The sequence below is a fragment of the Hyla sarda genome, chromosome 3 (assembly GCF_029499605.1).
Source record: "Hyla sarda isolate aHylSar1 chromosome 3, aHylSar1.hap1, whole genome shotgun sequence".
NCBI lineage: Eukaryota > Metazoa > Chordata > Amphibia > Anura > Hylidae > Hyla > Hyla sarda.
Window position 1 is genome coordinate 349,595,341 of NC_079191.1, and position 22,285 is coordinate 349,617,625.

The 22,285-nt window shown below is 41.0% G+C and overlaps 1 protein-coding gene and 1 long non-coding RNA gene across 8 annotated transcripts in view; one reads left to right on the forward strand and one right to left on the reverse strand.

The window, feature by feature from the left end:
* SLC8A1 (solute carrier family 8 member A1) overlaps window positions 1–22,285 on the reverse strand; it is a 568,703-nt gene that overhangs the window by 200,194 nt on the left and 346,224 nt on the right. The window lies entirely within an intron of this gene.
* Window positions 1–22,285, forward strand: part of LOC130362664 (uncharacterized) — an 81,901-nt gene that overhangs the window by 28,417 nt on the left and 31,199 nt on the right. For 2 of the 3 annotated variants that reach the window (XR_008891513.1, XR_008891511.1), the window contains one exon: window positions 5,667–5,923. This is a non-coding gene — a long non-coding RNA (uncharacterized LOC130362664). Of the gene's footprint in view, window positions 1–5,666; window positions 5,924–8,620; window positions 8,726–22,285 lie in introns of those variants that run through there. The other variant, XR_008891512.1, reaches the window with a different exon arrangement.

Here is a 22,285-nt window from a genome sequence, read left to right on the forward strand (position 1 = left end):
TCTCTGGATGGTTCATGTGAGCGGGCTGTCCTATGGCCCTTGAGATCTGGGAACTGAAAACACGGGGACATTGAAGGACTCCCATGGAATGGCAGTGCTTATTTATACCTTCTCACAGCTTTCCCAACTGAAAAGATAGTTAACCATATGTTGCTCAGGGACTCTGAGATTCTGTTATTCGTTATTCACTCACCTAAATTTCAAGATAGTTTTTTTTATATATACTTACATATATGCTGGTAAAAAAGCATGCCTCCTATATTAAATACTGAAAGGTAACTGTAAACTATAGCTATGTTTGGTTCACTTTCAATGTTGTCATATCTGCCAGAATATCCATGGTATAACTTCTTTCTGGTCACTGTCATAAAACTCAGATTGGCAGAGTTGACCTTCTGGAAGTTTCTCCCATCTGCACACAGGATCCTTGGAGCTCAGCGAGAGTGACCGTTGGGTTCTTGGTCACCTTTCTTAGGCCGCTTCCACACTGATGTTGTACCACGTTAGGAACTTTTTTTTTGTGTGCCTTAACGGACGTTATTTTTGACAGGGCACAATGGGAAACAACGGGTTCCGACAGATACCATTTACTATTATGGGCTCCGTCGGGCACCATTGTTTTTTGATGGGAGTATCGGGAGGAAAAAACGTTGCATGATCTATTTTCCCTCCCGCTATTTTCCCCAGGTTCCCCGACACTGGTGTGTCACAACGGCAGTGTGAAAGAAGCCTTACCAAGGCCCTCCTCCCCCTATTACTTAGTTTGGTGGTGCCCCCAAACTTCCTCCTATTGAGAATTATGGAGGTCGCTGTGCTCTCGGGAATGTTTATTTATTGATTACAAAAAATTAGGAAATGTTAAGATGTGTTAGACAGAAGTGACAATGAGAACTCGCTAAGCATTCACTACCTCTCTGGTGGAAAGTGAACTGTTGCTAGGAAAGGAGAAGCTTGTTGTAAAATCCAGTGTAGTTACACCAATCACTTGAAGAAATAGCTGGTTGGATGTGACACAAATGACATGATTCCTAAAACGCAGAGCTTCATATTTCAAGATACAGTTTCTCAGTCGCGGATCAGCTCTAATATACTGTGTACGGTCTTCAGGACGGCCCAGATTATCTGTACTCCACAAAGCCCAGTGCCATAATTTACGATATTTGCAATTCTCAAAGGGCTGCAAAAGGGAGGAAGGTGGGTGCATGGGGGCTGTGAGCAACGAAACAAAAAGGAAAGAAATTGAAAGTATTGATCTGTCGTTCCTGGAGCTGTTAATCATTCACTTCTCCAATCCCATTAATTGTATTAATGCTTTCACTGGAAGATACATTATACTGGAGAAGAAGGGATATTAACTCTTTGAAGACTAGATAGTAGATTCCCACAGGACATGGGTAGACAGAAGGATATTATTCCATAGTAGAGCCTGTAGAAAAATCGGGGATCTAAAATAGATTGGGTTTAAAATAGAATAAACTCAATGGAAGCCCGTGCTTCCACCTATATAAAACAGAATGCTTATACTTTCCTATAAGGGCATAAGGACTATGGAGTTGTACACTCCTTTGTAGATGGAAATGAAGAATATTGGCCTAAATGTGTGCCTTTAAAGGAAAACAGTCATCTTGTGCACACACACACACTACACCCAATACACTGGGTTACAGTGTGGGTGAACCGGAGACCGATGAGGGGTCAATTAATTAAATATGTACCTGTGGTCTGGAGCTGTGTCCCTCTGAAGATCCTCTTCTATCCCCGCTGAATTGCGAATAGGAGGCAGGCCTGCTGGGTGAATTTGAATATTCATTGGCGCTGGTCATGTGATTGCTCAGTAGGTGCAAGCACTCATGTGACCAGAGCCCATAAATATTAAAATTAAACCGGTGGGCCCGCCTCCTGTGCGCAATTCAGCGGGGATAGAAGAGGGTATTCGGAGGGACACAGCTCTAGACTACAGGTAGGTATTTAACTTATGGACACTTCATTGGTCTCCTGTTCCTCCACACTATAACCCAGTGTATTGGGTTTAGTGTGGGTAAACAGTATGACCGTTTTCCTTTAAACCAAGATGCGTGCATAAACCTATGGACTACAGTATATTTCTGACTGCATATAAAAACTCCCCCAGAGCACAAAGAAAAGAGGGACATGACTTTGGGAAGTTGAAGAACATTTTGCCGGAAGTTGGTATACATTTAAACATAGGTTCTGCTTTCAGAGAAAGGAGTATATGTATGCCTAATGTGTTACATTGGGAACTGACCATCCATGCTTAATTTATTATTGTAGAACTATTATCAATTACCCATATAATGATGCATGTATTATTATATGTGTACAGTTTTATTTTAATTTTAAGAGTTACGGGTTGGTATTAACCCTCTAGGGCCAAGAGAAGTACAATCCTTTGGAGATGTTTTCCTAAAGGTTTCCTCCCATGAGTGCTGGTTGATGACTATTTAAGTCATGGGTGATTTAAGGATTTGCAGTGTTTAGCGCCATTTCATGCCTTTTGCCTTGAAATGTCATTTGAAGTTATATGTTCATAAAATTGAATGAAGTGTCCAGACAAAAGAAGTATGGAGGCACTCGAGTCTTCAGCGATATACCATTATTGAATGCTGGTCACTACAATGCCTGGCTGACGGGCCGTCGGCCAGGCATTGTAATGACCAGCATTCAATAAAGGTATATCACTGAAGACGCGATTGCCTCCATACTTCTTTTGTCTGGATGTGGATCTATATTCTGGACGAGAGTAAGCCACGTGAAAGGGTCCGTGAGTAGTGACTGAAGTGCCTATACAGCCTAGTCCAGTAGGGGAAGTGCCGACACAATGAACTGTATTCTCTATTTGCTATTGAATGAAGTATACAAAAAACATATACAGAGATAGGAGATAAGTAGGCAAAATAGGTCTTAGAGATGCTGCTCAAAACTGGCATAAAAATGACCACAGGCGATGCACAGGACGACATAGACTTTATAGGGTATATAGCTGGACAACACATTTTGGCACTACCATGTGCCTTCCTCAGGTCCACCACAATAACTGATTCAGCGTTCCTGTTGTGATCTGCCAGATTGACACATAATGGTTGCACAGCTTCACAACAGGAACGTTGCATCATTAATTCTGGTGGAGCTGAGGAAGGCACGTGGTAGTCCCAAAACACACTTCTGATCATTGGCTGTGCAGAAAACTGTAGCACTTTCTATTTTAAAGGGGAATTCCGGCTTTATACATCTTATCACCTATGCAAAGGACAGGGGATAAGATGTATGATCGCAGGGGTCCTGCCGCTCTGTGCCGGACGCTGCCTCCGAGACGGGGATGTGACATCACGGCCACGCCGTGATGTCACAGGACGCCCCCTCTATTCATGCCTATGGGAGGGGGCGTGACGGCTATCATGCCCCCTCCCATATACATGAATGATGGGGGAATGGCGTGAAGTCGCTAAGGGGCGTGGATTTGACATCACGTCCCCGTCTCGGAGGCAGCACAGAATACCTAGAACACAGGGGTCCCCAGCGGTGGGACCCTTGCAATCACACATTTTATCCCCTGTCCTTTGGAATACCCCTTTAAGGGATTGGTGCTGTGTTTCACCGACATATTTAAAAATGTTGGTAAGATATAGGCCCAAAGCAGAATTTGTGCATTACATTACCATTGCATACTGCACAGACTATGGGTGTGTGCATGAGCCATACGATTTCTTCAGAAGTCCCATCTTCTATATTAAGACACAATTGGAGTTGACCCATATGCATTAAGATAATGAATAGAATTCTCTGCATAGACATTCCCAGGCTATTACTTAACTCAACAGGATCAATAATGCCAATCTCTGCCTGAGCTTCTGCTAACCCTATAAAATGGAAATCTCATTGGAAGCATCAAACTGACAATGTAGACTTATTTACCAGAGTTGTCATGTTTTCCGATCCCCATGTTTATTCATAGGGACAGAACCTGCAAAGTGAGGAGTTGTACAATGTAGACACCAAGACAGTAAGTAAGCACCGTATATGATTTACATGCATACTGAACTGTTTATTTCTCATCCAGAGTCAACTAAGGACGTACAATTGCCTGTACATAAAATACTGTGACAGCTTTGTAGCAATGCAGACTGAGTGCTTTTTTTGTTCCTTTCTTTTTTTATAATGTACTAAATCACTTTTACGTTGGCGCTGGACTAAAGTATACAAAATAAGACAAAATGATTCTTGTAAAGAAAAAAGCAATCTCTTGAATATAAAGGATCAAAATGGAACTTTCTTCACATCCATTTTTAATTTAGGTCACATATTTATTGCTCTCTTGGTCATGTTTAAGTACACTGTGTGCCATTTTTCCCTTTCGAATCAATGCTGCCCTTTTTACAAAGAGCTTTTACACTTTGGTTGTACAATTTTAATAGAGAACTTTACATAATGTATTTTTTATTTTAGTTGCACGGCTGGATATACAAATAGTTACAAATGGCTTTTAGGCCATGTCATACATTTAGATGGTGCAAATAAGAAACACACACAAAAAACTGCAAAACAATTCACATAGGCAAATTAAAATGGGGCACACCTAGGATATAATAGGGGACATATTCAAAAAATTAGCTTTTAGTTTTACTCAAATTAAGTAGTTTAACATTGTGCCAGATTTTCAACATCTTAGACTGTGTGCTCAGTCTACACCCCCACTGACATAGTGTAGTAAGGACTATTTTATTTATTTTTGCACAGAATTTTGAAATTTAATGCAATAAAAGCCCGGCCCCATTTGGGACACCCACTGATCGTGATCTGTTATAATGGAGTGGTGGTCCACCCAAACTCTACGGGTCTTCCACCTGTCTGTCTTTGGCTATCCCATATACTTAGAATTGAGCAGCAGTGTCCAAACCGGACCACTACTCAATTCAAACAGGGGCACTCAGGACACCCATTCTCATCATCAGTGGAGATTTCAGCAGTCAGAACCCCAAGATCAGACACTTATCACTTACCCTATATAGAGGTGATAAGTTGTTGTTTTATGACAACTCTTTTAAAGAGAACTTGTCACTAGTTTTATGCTGCCCAAAACATGGGCAGCATAAAATACTGAAAGGTTCCCTTATGACAGTCATACATGATTGGCTATGCGTTGTATCAGAAGTTATCATAGATGTAACTTCAGTCAGGAACAGGGTGCCAAGTCCCCAGGGAGGTGCCTGGAAGCTTCATTGAGAGATCTCATCCATTTGTATACATAAAAATATCATGTAGCACCCCGATAACTTGGAGCCCCGTTCCTGACTGAAGTTACATCTATGAATACAGCACAGCCATTCAGATCCATAATCCTTGTGATAAGACAGCCTGTCAATGTTTTAGGCTGCATGTGCCTTAGGCAGCCTAAAACTAGTGACAGGTTCCCTTTAAAGCAGTTGTACCACCATAAATAAATGCTATGGCATATCAGTAGATACTGTCTCCACAAAAGGATCAGTTTTTGACTAAAATAGCTATGCAGGAAAATGAAACAGCCCCATTCAATACATATTTCAAAGCTATTTCCATGAACAGTCCATCCAATAATTCAATATCTTCTACCTCCAGGAAACCAATTTCTTGCCTTCTTTTATCAGCTATTTTTGATTTTAATTTTCTAGTGACTGAACCATCCATGACAAAGAGTCCAGAAGGAAAAACTGTGATTAAAAAATGTCATCTTACAGGTGTACACCTTGATAAAACCTGTTGCCAATACCTTCATGCACTGACTCTGCTGACCATGTGTGGTTATTGCATTAGACCATATGAGTACAGAACAGTAAACCAGAAAGAATTACAGAATATTGGAAATGTGCAGCAATCTTTCATGTGTAGAATATCCCCCACCCACGCTGGACCATTCAAAGACATTGCTTCAAATTTCTGACTAATTAATAAAGCTAATAAATTATTAATCACGTTGCCTTCAAAGTACGTCTCACCTAATATGATTATTATAGAGGATCAAATACCTGACAGTAGTCGACTTTCTGCTGCCAGAACCAATAAATATTACATTAACTATTGATTTACAAAACAGAGCAAGAATTTTATAGGTCTGTACTATCTGACACCTTCTATCATCTTTATGTTTACAGGGTATGATGAAGTGCCAGTTGAAAGGTCTATTGATTGTGCTATGCCCCAAGTCTATGATGTTACTCCAGTGATGGTCACTGTAATGCTAAAATAACTGGATCCTTATCTGTATATCTGTATGGCTTCTTAATGGTGATGAGTAAACTGATTCAAAACTAAAATGATTTATTCAAAATTCTACCAAAAATGTTTTGCTTTGTGATTCACTGGGAGGCCTTAAGTGGTGGTGTAAACATACTCAACTGGTCCAGGCATTGCCACAGACGGGAGTATTCTCAAACTACACTGTAAAGGAGTAGGGACTCCTGTTATTTTGTCAAGAGTCCTTGCTTCTCTTCAGTAAGCAGCAATATATTTTGTCTCTGGCGCAAAGGAGCTATCTTCTTATACTCACTGGACTAAGTGCTCTTTGTCGGGCCTAGGAAGCATTCACTGAACAGATGGCATAAAAAATGTGGTGTTTACAGCCATCTTGCCTTGTATCGACCGGTCTTTATGGTGGTGGTGTAATGGTGTAGGGGACACTTTCTTGGCACACTTTGAGCCCAAATTAAGTATTGTTTAAATGCAACAGTCTACCTGAGTATTGATGCTGACCCTGTCCATCCCTTTATGACCACAGTGGACCCATCTTCTGATACTACTTCCAACAGGATAATGCTGTTAAAGTGTCTAGCGAGTATATTCACTGTATTGAACTGTATCAGAAGTTAAGTAAAGTTAATAGCACACAGTAGAAGTGGACCGGCACTGCCTAAAGTTCCACCACCTAACACCTCTGAGTCTGGAGATGAATCGGGATGAGTAGCTGCAGTACCTGGGTTCAGCCAGTCGGTGCTCAGTGAAAAAGGTTGTAGAGAATAGCCAATGCACAGCTCGGAGAAAGAGAACTCACGGCACTCGATATGCTGATATGATACTTCTACTTTATTCACATACGGGGGTACACAGACATCAAAAAAGGAGATGGGAGGACAGGCCAATGAACATTTCGTTGCACACTGCGGCTTCCACTGGACCTCCTTAAGTAAAATTAAGGTTGTTTCATGAAACCCTGGCTTCCGGAAGTCTCATTCCTGGGCTTTGTGTAAGGAAACAGCTACATTAGAGAAACGGTTGGGGTACACTTAGGATCCTTGGATTACACTACTGACTATGTGACAATACACCTCTGGGATTACTAACCTTATCATCATCCACTACATCATCCCAGTGACCACCACATAAACAGCTGATTATTCATGTGTAATACTTCATTTCTACTGTGGTGGCACTGAAAGGGAATTTTTTTTTTTTTTTTTATAACAATACTTTTTAGTCAAAAGTTTTCAAAATACAGAAAAGAAACATCAAATGCATAGAAGAAGGTATAACACCTTACATAAAGTGCAATCAAATAACAAGAACAATGCACAAGTCCTGTCCATAAAATAAAATAATAGGTCCAGAAGATCCAATTATCCTTCAACTAGTCATAAAAACTAATTACAGGCACAACAGGTTTTATCAAGATTTCCAGTCTTAAACCGGTCCCATTCACAGTTGTATCATGTTATGAGGGCCCTGCCTCCAAACGTCCCATCTAGTCAGAAATTTGGCTTCCCTGTCACACGCCGAAGCCACCTTGTATTCATGCCAACCGTTAAGATTAACCCTAGAAATAATTTCCTTCATGGTTGGAGTATGTGGTGAATTACAATTTCTAACAACGAGAAATCTAGTTACAATAAGTATATGTAGAATTATAGATTTATGGAAAGGGGAATATTGATCTATGTCTATATTTAGTAGAGCCAAAGCTGGATTCAATATGACAGGAAAGCCGCAAACACTGGAAATTAATTTACCCACTTTTTTCCATACTACATTTAACCTAGAACACTGCCACCATATATGAAAAAAAGTACCCCTGTCTTCACATCTCCAACACGCTCCCGAGGAAGAAGTAAACCTAGCCAATCGGTCAGGGACCAGATACCACCTATAAAGACACCTGGGAAGTTTGGGTACAATTGAGTGGGCTCTACACCACTGGTCATCCGAGAACACCATATTCATATCTTGCTCCCATCTAGATTTATTCATATCTCCTTTCACATTATTTTTATTGACTAAGAAGTTATAGCACCAAGATATTCCACCTCTATGAGGTCCCCCTTGAAAGGGAATTACACATTTTCCTAGTTGTTCCAGTTTGCTTTACTACTTGTTCCATCACTGAGACGCTATAATTTTCTATGAACATTTTTAGCAAAAAGGGAACATGTTAAGTGGACAACCCCCTTTACAAAGCTCTTCTTGTTTAATACTGAATTAAACATTGTACATATGAAGCTGAATGGAAACATTTTCTATATCTGTAAAACTAACAACTCTCATTAAAGCTTTAAATATAGATGATACATTGTGTTTTGGCTCCAGGCTAAGAATATATAAAGTAAAATAAATCATCTCATTTTATTTTTCCAATCAGATGATAAAAGAGAAACTCAAAGAAAACAAACATCTACATTTTATCTGCAAAATCCAACAATCTACATAGGACTCTGCTCTACAAAATAACTCAAAACTCTATTCTGTAAGCTATCAAAATAATTCTAACAAAAAATGTTCTGTATTTTAGTATATAAATGATTCCGTTTTTTAATAAGAAACTTAAATATAAAAGAAAAAATATATATTTATGAAGAAGAATCTAAGTAAAAAAAAATTGTAAAAAATGGTGGTCCTATGGCAGAACGACTGTTTGGCTGACTGTTTTTGAAAGTGTATGGCCACCTTTAGTCTAGACTAACTATTAAAAGTCTTGAACTGTACCAAATTTTGCTACATCTTAAAGGGGTATTTTGCCCTTAGACATCTTTTCCCCTATCCAAAGAATAGGGGGTAAGATGTCTGATCGCGGGGGTCCTGCCGCTGGGGACCCCCGTGATCTTGGCTGTGGCACACCAGACATCGAGTGCAGGGAGCGAACTTCGCTCCATGCTGGATGACTGGCAATGCAGGGCGGAGGCTTGTGACGTCATGGCCATGCCCCCTCAATGCAAGTCTATGGGAGGGGGCGTCTATGGCAGGGCGCAGCCATGAAGCCACGAGCCTCCGGCACTGCACTCGGCGCTCTAAGCGAACGCCGGATGCAATAGGAGATTATGGGGGTCCCCGCAAAATAGTGTATTTGTGCTTGAGAACTCTGGTACATTTTCCATAGTAGTGTGTACTCAAAAAGCTTCTAAAAAAAGCTTTTACTATGAGGTTCATCACCACTTCCCAAACTGTTTAACATTTATGTTACAGGTACCTCCCATACCCATCAAATGAGAAATCAAGTACCTCAGTATACATCTTATTCTAAAACAGTGACCCTGCAGATGTTGCAAAACTAATCAACAAATCCTTTTGAAGGAAGTAACAACATTAATCCAGATATACTAAAACTGTCTAAATCTAAGACAGTGTAAGCTTAGACCAGACAGTCTAAGAATGGATCAGATTTATCAACAGTGGTCTCCAACTGAGGTCTCCAATAGTGGTCTCCAAACTGTGCAACACTGGAGGGCTACAGTTTGAAGACCACTGTTCTATAACAAAGTCCATCACAGTATTTTACAAAAATGTTCAATGTTTCATTCTATGGAAGAATCATCAATGTTATTCTTATTAAGGAAGATGTTTTGTGTTCCGTCACGTGTCCCAGCAATATATAGGTGGCCTCAATGTTCCCTTCCTCAAGAAAATACAACATTCTATTTATAGGAGGACTATTCATTAGAGCCACAGAAACAGAATATTATTTTCTATATGCGAGCTTGTCCAAGAAGACTTACACTGCCATATTTATCTTCATATGTTTATGTAGGACACTGAAAGTCTATAAATATAAAGACAGAATAAAGTATTGCTATTGTCAAAGGTAGAGAGTAGTGGATCTGCTGACCTATGTAGACATTGACTGAACCGACCAGGGAGCGGAGTCTAAGGTCGCAACTCCTGGCACGATCCGTCCACACAGGTTGTCCAGATGTTACTCGGCCCAAAGAATATATGAGTAGTCTGGATGATGCAAAGGTCAGTAGGCAGGCAGCAAAGGACAAGGTCAGGTCACTAGCAAGGAGGTCAAGAACACAGTAGGCAAAACTCAGGCTTTCTTAGAGGCTCTAGACACACAGATCCGGCACCTGGAAAAGGAAGGTGCAGCAATTTATAAGGTCCATCAGCAGCAGACCAATCAAGGACATACTGGCCCTTTAAAATGCAGAGTGCCAGTGCGCTCGCACCCTAGGGGACGGGAATGCACGAGCCGTGCATGAGCAGAGGCGGAGAGGCCAATGGACAAGGAAGATGAGAAGACACCCGGGATTCACATGTGAATCCCAGAGGCGCCCGCAGCCAGAGGAGAGCGCACAGGGCCAGAGAGACCGGCCGGGGCACCGGTCATAACAGCTATCTTCCCCTGTATTTAGAAAATGAATATTATTATATGCTTAGTGCGAGAAGTCATAGTCTATCAATGTGTCATCCTTGGTATAAGTCATTTATTTCCATATGGTTGCGGGTCACTGCCCATCAGAAATGATTTGATTATTCATACGATATTGATTGGAAATGTCTCCGACTGATGTGCTCGGATTACATCAGCAGCCCTGCAGTTAAGAAGTCATATGACAAGTGACAACCTGCGGTACCTATTATCTTAATGTAAAAGACACGCTAATAGAAAGCAATAATTGCTACCACCTATATGCATTGTGTGTAGGTGGAAAGTGGGAGTAAATAAGGATAGAGAGACACACTACGGTGTAAACACGAGGGTGACGAGGACAAATAAGTATATAGTGGAAGATAAAAGGATCAAAATATAGTGACGGGCAGAACAATGCATGCTGGGCCACATCTTGCACCACGTGCAGCACTTATACCTAATAGCAGGACCTGCTGCGCAATGTTTGTTCGCTGAAATCTTGTAATGTGGGAGTTTGTGTTCTCGAGGCTACTGACAGCCCTTTCTTTCTTCTGGTAGGAATAAATATATAGGGCAAATACTAAGTGCCAGGGATGTGCTTATATAAAACTTAGCTTTTAATTTATCAAAAATGCTAAAAAAGTTATTTTTAGTGTTTAGTGATGTGTAAATGATATTTGTTAGATCACTAGTATCATTGGTCTACACTGGCCTCTGCAGGGCCCAGCCAGTCCAGTGCAACCAATCACCCTAGGCGGCACATGCACACCACAGGGTGATAATAGTTTAAACCACAACGCGTTTCTACCTGCTGGTACTGAGCAGGTGTCCTCAGGAGGTATAGACAGTGATCATATAAATAATATGCTAGAGGATTGTTATATCCCTACTAGCTCCACAATTACAGCTAAAAGAAAATTCTAGCTCAATGATCAGACCGCTATCATGATAGATAATAATATCACATAAGTTGACATGGGTGCCTGTAAAAAAGAATATTTCTTCTATCCCTACAGTATTTGCTCATTCGGAGCCTATACAGCTTAGGAACCTGTGGGGAGAAATAATATAGGCTTTCCCTAGTAGTCACACGTGGTATATAGTTGCAGTCTGGGGCAATCTGCCTCCGTGATCTCCACCTGCAAAAAAATGAGGGTATCGATGTTGAACATATTCCCTGTGGAGAGATAGACCAGTACTGTGTTCTAACAGACTGTATGCAACTCACGGTTAGTTGTAAGCAGAGTGCTTAGACGCGTCCCCGCTCTCCGCTGGGTGCCGGAAGTGTCCGGACACTCTCACCTGATGCGGTGAGATGTGGCGTCTGTCGTGGCGTCCAGAAGTGACGACAGACGCCACATCTCACCGCATCAGGTGAGAGTGTCCGGACACTTCCGGCACCCAGCGGAGAGCGGGGACGCGTCTAAGCACTCTGCTTACAACTAACCGTGAGTTGCATACAGTCTGTTAGAACACAGTACTGGTCTATCTCTCCACAGGGAATATGTTCAACATCGATACCCTCATTTTTTTGCAGGTGGAGATCACGGAGGCAGATTGCCCCAGACTGCAACTATATACCACGTGTGACTACTAGGGAAAGCCTATATTATTTCTCCCCACAGGTTCCTAAGCTGTATAGGCTCCGAATGAGCAAATACTGTAGGGATAGAAGAAATATTCTTTTTTACAGGCACCCATGTCAACTTATGTGATATTATTATCTATCATGATAGCGGTCTGATCATTGAGCTAGAATTTTCTTTTAGCTGTAATTGTGGAGCTAGTAGGGATATAACAATCCTCTAGCATATTATTTATATGATCACTGTCTATACCTCCTGAGGACACCTGCTCAGTACCAGCAGGTAGAAACGCGTTGTGGTTTAAACTATTATCACCCTGTGGTGTGCATGTGCCGCCTAGGGTGATTGGTTGCACTGGACTGGCTGGGCCCTGCAGAGGCCAGTGTAGACCAATGATACTAGTGATCTAACAAATATCATTTACACATCACTAAACACTAAAAATAACTTTTTTAGCATTTTTGATAAATTAAAAGCTAAGTTTTATATAAGCACATCCCTGGCACTTAGTATTTGCCCTATATATTTGTGATTATGCTGGATGAATAAGTTATATATTGGGGAAGACGTGGACCCCGCAGACCAACAACTACGTCTCTTTATACAATTTCTTCTGGTAGGGCCTGGAGATTAGTGCAGAAATCTTGGGTGGGTAATTACAGGTTGATTGGTGAAATTCTAAAGCTTAGATTAGTGGACAGTAAGTACTATTGATCAGTACAGCTGAGATCCGGCGACTAGTGCCCAAAGAGTCACTGAAAATTATAGCATATTGTATGCAGACAATACATCGGGGAAAAGAAAATGTATAAGGTTTAAACTGTAGGAACTAATAATAAATACCTGTAATATTCTGTGGATGCCCGCAATACCAGCATAAGTTCATTCCATTTTAGAGCAGTTCGTATCTAAACATGCATACATATATTGTACATACTTGTATTATAGATATGTGTATATATATATATATATATATATATATATATATATATACGGTACATACAAACAGTGGTGTGGACATTAGATAGTCGGACAATTCTTTCAAAATTTCTGATTATATTTTATCTAATAAATGTGACTATATCCAAGGTAGAACAACCCCTTGCAATACAATCTAACATCCCTGGAGCTTATGTGATTGACCAAGTTATAATATCACCGTTTTATTTTTCAGCCGAGTGTCAAGGACGCAGAGCAAAGCTGCTTAAGTGCCACAGTCAAGTGCAACTTACTTCCAAAATTGGTGTTGTATATTTCAGCCAAGAGTCAATGAAGTGTAGCCAAGATGCTCAAGTGCCACAGTCTAACACATTTTATGGCTTGAGAAGGTGTGCCAGGCTGTGGCACTTGGGCAGCTTGTTACCTCCTCCTTGACACTTGGCTGAAAAATAAAAGGGCGATTTTATATGTTTGGCAACCACTATGAGCTCCAGGAAAGCTACAGCATGCTTTTATACCGTAACAGATATCCAAAGTGTCTTTAGTTCTTAGCAAAAAAAAATTCAGCTGACCGAATTCCTTTAAGGAAATGACTTGGATGCTTTACCATTGCAGGTATTTATTATTGTTATTTTTTGTACAAAAGCCTATGTAGTTTTTTCCAGGCACAGTAAAGCATGATAATGGACCTCCACCAACCGGAGCTGTTAAAAATATTATAATAGAGAAAAAAATTTAATTAGCTCGTCTCTTGCTGTTCAGATGTGCGAGAACAATTGCGCTGGCCTGTGTATCAGTTGATTGGTTCCTGATTTCATTAGAAAAGCAGGCGATGCTAAATAAATGAACATTATCGGTCACAGCAGGAAATATTCCTTTTGCTACATTGCTCTGCATCATTGACTTTCAGGTAACTACATGAAGACAAACTTCACATCTGCGACAAAAAAAAACCCCATAAGAACCAAAAGCAACTGTTGGCTGTATTCATTCCATTCTGATAACTGTAGGATTATCTAGGATTAGGATTATCAAGTAGCATAATATTTACAGTAGTCCCTTTGAGCTGGACTTAAAGTATACCTCCCTTTGGAAGGAAAACTATCTAATTTATGGGTGTCATAGTAATAGTCTGGTCTGGCAGTGAGAGATTTATACAATGCAGTATAACCTGGCTGCAATACATCTGTACATACAGTCAGAATTTACAGCAATGCGACACATGAATTTGAACGTGCCAAAGGATGATGCATACAGCAGCCATGTGCAGGCCAAGAGCCAACATTGTATTCACCTGCCACGTGCACTTATTTGTTCTAGAGAGAAAACCTGGATGACCACTTAATGAAATGAAAAATCGTATAGTCCCAAGGACTCCAGAATCTCCAACTATAAATAGTACAGTACATAGTAAAAAGCAGTCACAAAATGAATATTGCAAGAGTTGTGGTTATGGTTATGGTGACTGCTGGGCTATATTCACACATCAAAATTTCTGCAACTAAAAAATAAGTTCATATAGATGGGGATGATCTACAGTATGTATATGAATTTCTGTAAATTTCAAGTCAGACATAATGTATGGGATGGTTACAGAAATTTGAGCAAGACGTCGGCTCTCAGGAATATACATTTCCGCCCCTAAATTCTTCCAGAAACTGAAGTCCAATAAAGCCTATTTGAAATCCACACTGCATTTCTTTGGTACTTTTTTTCCCCCCCATAATAGTCTATGGGGAAAAAACACGCCAAGAATTCATGAAACAGTGCCATACCCTCATAATGCTGCAATTTTGGAAAGCTAGCCCTCCCGAGTCTGAAAACATCACAAAAGGGTGAAAAAAACAGCAAAAGAAAAAAAAAACTGTGATGGTCTGGCATCTATTGACTCCCATTTGGCTGCAGCAATTTCAGCCAAAATACAGCAAGTATGTACCGTATTTTTCACCGTATAAGACGTACTTTTTCTTTTGGGGGGAAAAGTTGGTGCGTCTTATACGGCAAATACACATTAAAACCTTGTCATATTGCGGCGGTCCCTGTGGCCATCAACGGCCGGGACCCGCAGCTAATGCAGGACATCACCGATCGCAGTGATGCCCTGTATTAACCCTTCAGACGCGGCGATCAAAGCTGACCGCCGCGTCTGGAGCGAAAGTGAAACTAACCCGGCTGATCAGTTGGGCTGTTCGGGACTGCCGCAGTGAAATCGCAGCGTCCCGAACAGCTTACAGGACACCGGGAGGGACCTTACCTGCCTTCTCGGTGTCCGATCGGTGAATGACTGCTCCATGCCGGGATCCCCTGCATGGCCGGCGCTCTCCTTCTTCGTCATCACGCGCATGCCGTCCCGTCATCCAATAGGAGCGGCGTGCGTAGCGATGTGATGGTGGCGATGGAGAGCGAGGATCCCGGGCAGCAGAATGTTCCGGAGCAACGGGGACACCCGGGGACGCGGCGACAGCGATGGAGGGTGACATCCAGGGCAGCGGTGAAGAGCGGTGACGGGTCCGGAGCAGCGGGGACACATGAGTATTACCTCCTATACCAGTGGTCTTCAACCTGCGGACCTCCAGATGTTGCAAAACTACAACTCCTGGCATGCCCAGACAGCCAACGGCTGTCCGGCATGCTGGGACTTGTAGTTTTGCAACATCTGGAGGTCCGCAGGTTGGAGATCACTGTCCTATACTTTACATTGTATTTGGTTCAGAATATTTTTTTTCTAGATTTTCCTGCTTTAAAATTGGGTGCATCTTATATGCCGGAGCGTCTTATATGATGAAAAATACGGTGTGTGTGTGTATATATATATATATATATATATATATATATATATATATAGGGAGGGGGGGGGTTGTGGGGTGTAAGGCCAAGTAGAGTATCAGCTAAATAAAGTTATATGATCGCATGTATCAGACAAGACATACAAATATTTTGGTTGCGTGACTACAATGAGAATTGCTGTAAATGTAGCCTAAAATGGACCTGAATGAATCATTTCACATGTAGAGGAACTGCTGCAGAAATGTCATGCTCATAATGCAGAAGCAACCCCATTCAAATGCATATAATACATTTTTGCTAAATTTTTTACTATTTTTTTTCCACAAAATGTAATTAACCTCTATACTGTATTTTTAAATGTGTAACATAAAAAACATTTTTCAATGACATAGCTTATGGGAAAAAAACGCCACACCTACAGGATGCTGCCTTTTGAAAACAATACCCAAAAAATGGCAAATGCAAAAATGCTTGTTGAGCACTGCAAATTAAAAACATGCCAATAAAAACGAAATAAATAAATAAAATAGCTACATTAAAGTGTCTGTATAAGAGAAGCCTTAATGTTGTTGCTTTCCCTTTTCTGTAGCTGATTCTAAAGCACACATGAGAAATGACAGGTGTGTGCCTGCAATTTCAACAGCAACATAACAGCATGCGGCCTTCCATGCTCATAGTCTGGTATAATGAGCTAGCACACTGAATCTGTTATGCAGATGAGCGAGCGCATAATGCTCAGTGAAGTTACCAATTTTACGCTGCCAGTGTGGACAGTAAATAGCCCCGATGATCACGAAAGATAGAATCACTACCTGTAGTGCCCTTCTATAGTCCCTCCACCATCAGAGATTATAGGAGCAAGCTGCAATGCTCCTCATTATTGTTTGGCTAAATTCCCAGTTATAGCAAAGAGGAAAAAAAAAAAAAAACGGGTTGGTCTTTCTATCCTCTGATTATATATGAAATCTAATTAGTTACCTTATAGTTACTGTCACATTTCTAGGAGGAGCATCTACTGTGCAAGTGTCAAATTTAGGCTACATTTATAGCTTTCCTTGCAATAAATCTTAGTACAAAGGAGAGGGTTCTTACCTTGGACTCCTTATGCTGTTTAATGCATTGGTCTATTACTATCTCAGATCTTACGATTATGATAAGGTCATTTGCTTAACTTGGGAAATGATAGGGGGTTTTATGAACTGTCTAACAAACATAGACATATTGGTTTATAAAATTATTTGAATACCATTCTATAAACTTTCATGCTTGTATTTTGATTCTGATGCAAACTGTCAGCTCTGTTGTTTTAACTGCCCCACTTCCTGTCTAGTGTACATGCTGTAAGTGACTTCCTGTTCTTGCTATGAACTATAGCTGGGAATTCAGCCAGCTTTATCTTCCTCCCACTATGTAGGGGCTCCTGTGGTTATTGTGGGAGGGATTATAGAAAAGAAAGTGGAGTGAGTGTGAGATAGAGTTGGTTGAATTCCAGGCTAGAGTGTACAGCAGGAACAGGAAGTTAATTACAGCATGTGCAATAGACAGGCAATGAGACAATGAAGGCCACATAGGACATTTTCTTCATCTTTCAAATGGGAACCCTATTCACATACATGGGATGTGGATTCTCATTGGACTTGACACTGATGTCAATACAGAATCCAAGATGAAATCTGTGTTATAATCAACACATGTGAATGACATCAAGTCTGCATTGGAAATCTTGAAGCTATAGATTTACTAAAGTTCTCCCCCTATATCCATTTGCTATGTGCATTATATTCATATATCGGAATGGCACACGTTGATTTACCACAATTCCATTCTCAGCTTTTTTTTTGAGGATTTAATATTTGAGGATGTAATAGGCGAAACATCTGTCATTTTATACAAAATATTAGAAAGCGCCCTATAAAAAGGAATGCCAGGTAAAATATCTATAATCTTACTCTAAGGCTAATGATTTTTCCTGAGCCACCTTATTACACTGAAAGATTCTAGCGGTGCATTTTACTGACAGAAACCCTTGATTGATGTAAAGTGCTTGATGGGCCATGGAAAGCCATTACTGGAAAGCCTCGGATAAATCCAGACTAACTGCTCGCTTCCCTAGCACGAAAGCCATGATTTAAGGTGAGATGGCATATCACAGAAGAAGAATGCAATGAAACCTCTCTAACCACCCAAAATTGAACTAAAAGTGGCCTTTTATGGAGGGAGCCCTCTCAAATAAAAGTGGTAGAGAATGCTGGTTAAGTGTGTTTAAAGCAGTCAGCAAACATGTATAGTGCATAAACAAACACACACACAATAAGAAAGCACCCCAGAATAATGTCAGCAATGACACAGGTTGCACAGAACTATATTATAACTTGATTTTGGGATGATCTTTTTAATTAAAGTAGTTGTCAGGTGACAGACAGAACTTAAAAGGTGATCAGGCTGGTCTGAAAAACTAAACAAATGTGTACTAACCTGTCGAGATCCCTTGACGCTGCTGTTCCTGTGGTACCAGGTCCTGCTGCTCAGCACTTCCTGTTCTGGACTAAAGGAAGTGACTTATTAGCCAATCACTGGCCATAGTAGTGACTCACCTCAGCCAGTGAGTAAACACTTGTGTTGAGACAGAGAACAGGAAGTGCAGAACAGAAAAAGCAAGCAACATTGGATCAGAAGCAGCAGGGCATCACAGCAAGTGAGTACTCTTTTATATTTTTAGGATTTTAGGCCACCTGGGCCACTTTAAAAAGTAAAACTCTGAATAACCTATGTATTCCCTATACCTGGAAAGTACTCTCCAGCCTTTACTGAGTTTTGTAACACGTGTATTACCGGTATATCATCTCAATATCTTCACCAAAGATTATTGTACCAGAGGCTTGAGGCACATAATAGGATTTTTAGTTTTAGAACTTAAAGGGGTACTCTTTTTTTCTTTTAAATCAACTGGTGCCAGAAAGTTAAACATATTTGTAAATTACTTCTATTAAAAAATCTTAATCCTTCCAGTACTTATTAGCTGCTGAATGCTACAGAGGAAATTCCTTTCTTTTTGGAACACTGATGACATCACGAGTACAGTGCTCTCTGCTGACATCTCTGTCCATTTTAGCAACCATACATAGCAGATGTATGCTAACGGCAGCATGGTGGCTCAGTGGTTAGCACTGCTGCCTTGCAGTGCTGGGGACTTGGGTTAAAATCCCACTAAGGACAACAATAAATAAAGAGTTATTATTATTATAATGACGTCAGCAAAGAGCACTGTGCTCGTGATGTCATCAGAGAGAATTCCAAAAAGAAAATAATTTCCTCTGTAGTATTCAGCAGCTAATAAGTACAGGAAGGATTAAGATTTTTTAATAGAAGTAATTTACAAATCTGTTTAACTTTCTGGCACCAGTTGATTTAAAAGAAAAAAAGGTTTTCACTGGAGTACCCCTTTAAATCTGAAGGACTACAGGGCTACAGGTTGATGAACACTACATAGTACTGTAAATCCTCTACTGCGGGATCTGTATAATCCACAGCCTAGCACCATTCTCCTTCTCATTCCCTAGAAGAACCCTCCTAATTCATGTTAGTCCCCAGAATGACTTCTCCAGCTAGCCATTCAAATTCATGGTTGCACTTTCCTTCTCAGTACCCAGCTCAGTTTCCCACTTTAGAAACCATCATGACTTCCTTCCTCATACACTCTACCCAGCATAGCCAACTTATTTTCCTCTGAAAAAATGTATTCTTCCCCAACCAGTAGTGGTAGGTCATGCAGCTCATCATATAAAGGTGGCCATACATTTTTAACAACTGGCAAAAGAACTCCTGACCTCCTCATACACGAACATTGGGCATGGTCAAACGTTCATGTTTCCTGTATAAGGAGGTGAGGTGTAAGCTCCAGCACCAGCTTATCCCTCCCAGAACAATAGGGTTGGGTGGTAAACATCTAACACGCTAGACCCTTCTCTCCAACAACTGTAATGTACTTTTTTTTTGCATTTTTCCATTTTAGGCCCTATTCAGATTTTGTTTTTATGTATGAACAATTTTCTGTGCTATTCTCCCTGTCTAGGGAATAGTAAATTATATTAACCAATGAGAACTCGGGTGAGTCTTTTTTAACCTGAGCTCTGCACTCTGCTTTGCTGGTTATTAGTTTTACCTTTGCTATGTCTGTTTTAGCCTGTTTGTTAATATCTGAGTTTTAAAGGGGTACTCCAGTGGTCAATGTGTTTTTGTCATCTTAAAGGGGTACTACCCTGCTCTTATTATTTTGCTTTAATGGTTGTGTGTATTGTAGCTGTCTTACTGTTCCTTTTGTCACCTTTTTTTTCTTTTTGTGCTTTTTTTTTTTTTTTTTTACGTCAGAGTTCATCTTTTGGTTTCCTTTCCCTTCCTTCCTGTTTGTGGGCTAGGAGAAACTACATTTCGCATCCTTTCCGTGCATCGTTTTCTTTTTCTTTTGTGTCCTTCCTTTTTTCATCTTTGGCCTTTCCTACTAACTTTTGGTGTCCACCCCTGGCTTGCCCTCCTTCTTTACTTAGCCCTCCATCTGTTTCTTTTTTAACATCCCTGTTCCTGTCTTGTTCTTATTGGCTCGTAACACATGATCCTCCTTTAGCCACCATGGAACAGCTTCATGCACCTGTGCATGCGCTGTGCACGATGCGTAATTGGTGCAGCACAAAATTCACATCACAGCCTGGCAGCATCATTTGATTATGGAAACGAGGCTGAAAAGTCACATGACTTTCGCAAAACCACGCAGAGTTTTACAAAACGAGGCTTGCTAAAGTCACATGACTTTACGGAATGTTCATTGGTTGAGCGAAAACGAGGCTGTAAAGTCATGTGATCATGGCCGCGGGCAGAGAAGGAGGATCACAGAACCAAAATATAAATAAAAAACAGATGGGCGGCGGGAGGTGGAACAGTGAAGGCCGGCTCAAATCACGGAACCCATCCCCATGATGATGAAACGATCACTGAAACTCCCCAAGGTGAAAAAAAAAGGGGGTTGGCATGAGAAGGAAATAGCTGAAACTACCAGACTTCCTCCAAACAACAAAGGTCAGACAAAAGTCTGAGATGAGCAGCGGAGAATAGAAAGGGCCCGGCGGTGCGCTCTGATGGCTAGGAGCACGGCAGCAGCGGGGACATGGGCGGCGTTGAATTAATAAATGGAGCCTACATGCAGGACATGTCGGCTTAATTCTCTGCTGTCTCCACCGGTTCCCGACATGTCCCTGCTGCTGCCCTGCTCCAAGAAGATGAGGAGCATCAGGGGATAAGGATAATGATATGGACATGGTGCGCTCTGGTGGTGAGCTCTCACAGTTAAGGACGGGGGGGGGGAAGGAAACGGAGGCAAAAGGACACTGGGGGGATAAACTTACTTTGCACACTGGGGCAAGTAATTTATTATAAATATGCATGGGATCATATATTTGGGGTTAACTGGCCGAGCAAAAAGGAACACCAATCAAGGCAGCCCCGGCAAACAAACAAAATACATATTCATAAGGAGGGCGTGTGAAAGAACGCCCACTTTCTGAGACGGGCAAGGACAAAAAAAAAAACAGCATGAAGCAAACATGGCTGTGTGGACGACAGTCACGGATACATTGAAAAACTACAGCACATCCGGCTCAAGATACAGGTTATAAAAACACAAGCATCCTGCAGAAAAAAATAAAACATATCAATTAATAAAGCCTTCACAATAACAAAAGGGAGCTACTTCACTAAGAAATTCACTAAGTACTTCACTAAGTATCCACCGGAGTACCCCTTTAACCATGGTTGATTCCACTGTGAGTCCTGCTTGTACCCATGCTCAGTTTAGTATCCTGGTCCGTTTTCCTCCATCTTATGGAGTTTTGTTTTGTTATATTCCTCTTTGGTATACTGGCCTGTATTCTTCCATCCTTTGGAGTTTGGCTTTTGTGGAGTCTGTTCAGACTCATCTGGTTCTCAGTCTAGTGTTTTGTGTATTATATTTCTGTTTCCTTCTAGGGAGTATCCTGATCCCTCGGTAGAGAGCACCCATTGACTAGGAGTCTATTTGGCATTTGTATTGATGTCCTACCATGTTCGGAGTGAGGAGTCTAGTTTGTTCTTTGTTCAGTGTCCAGTGTGAACAGTGTTCTATGTTTCCTGACCTGTTTAGTGTTTTACACTCAGTTCATCTGTTCATCCGCTGCATCTTCTGGTTTCTGCTGTAGGGTGCGTTCACACTGAGGAATAGGAGAGGAATCCTTGCGTAAAAATTCAGCCACGGAATTTACAGAGTTTTTTTTCGCGCAATATTAATGCGGAATTCAGCGCAGATTTTCTGTGAGGAATATAGGGGGAAACTGTTTTTTTT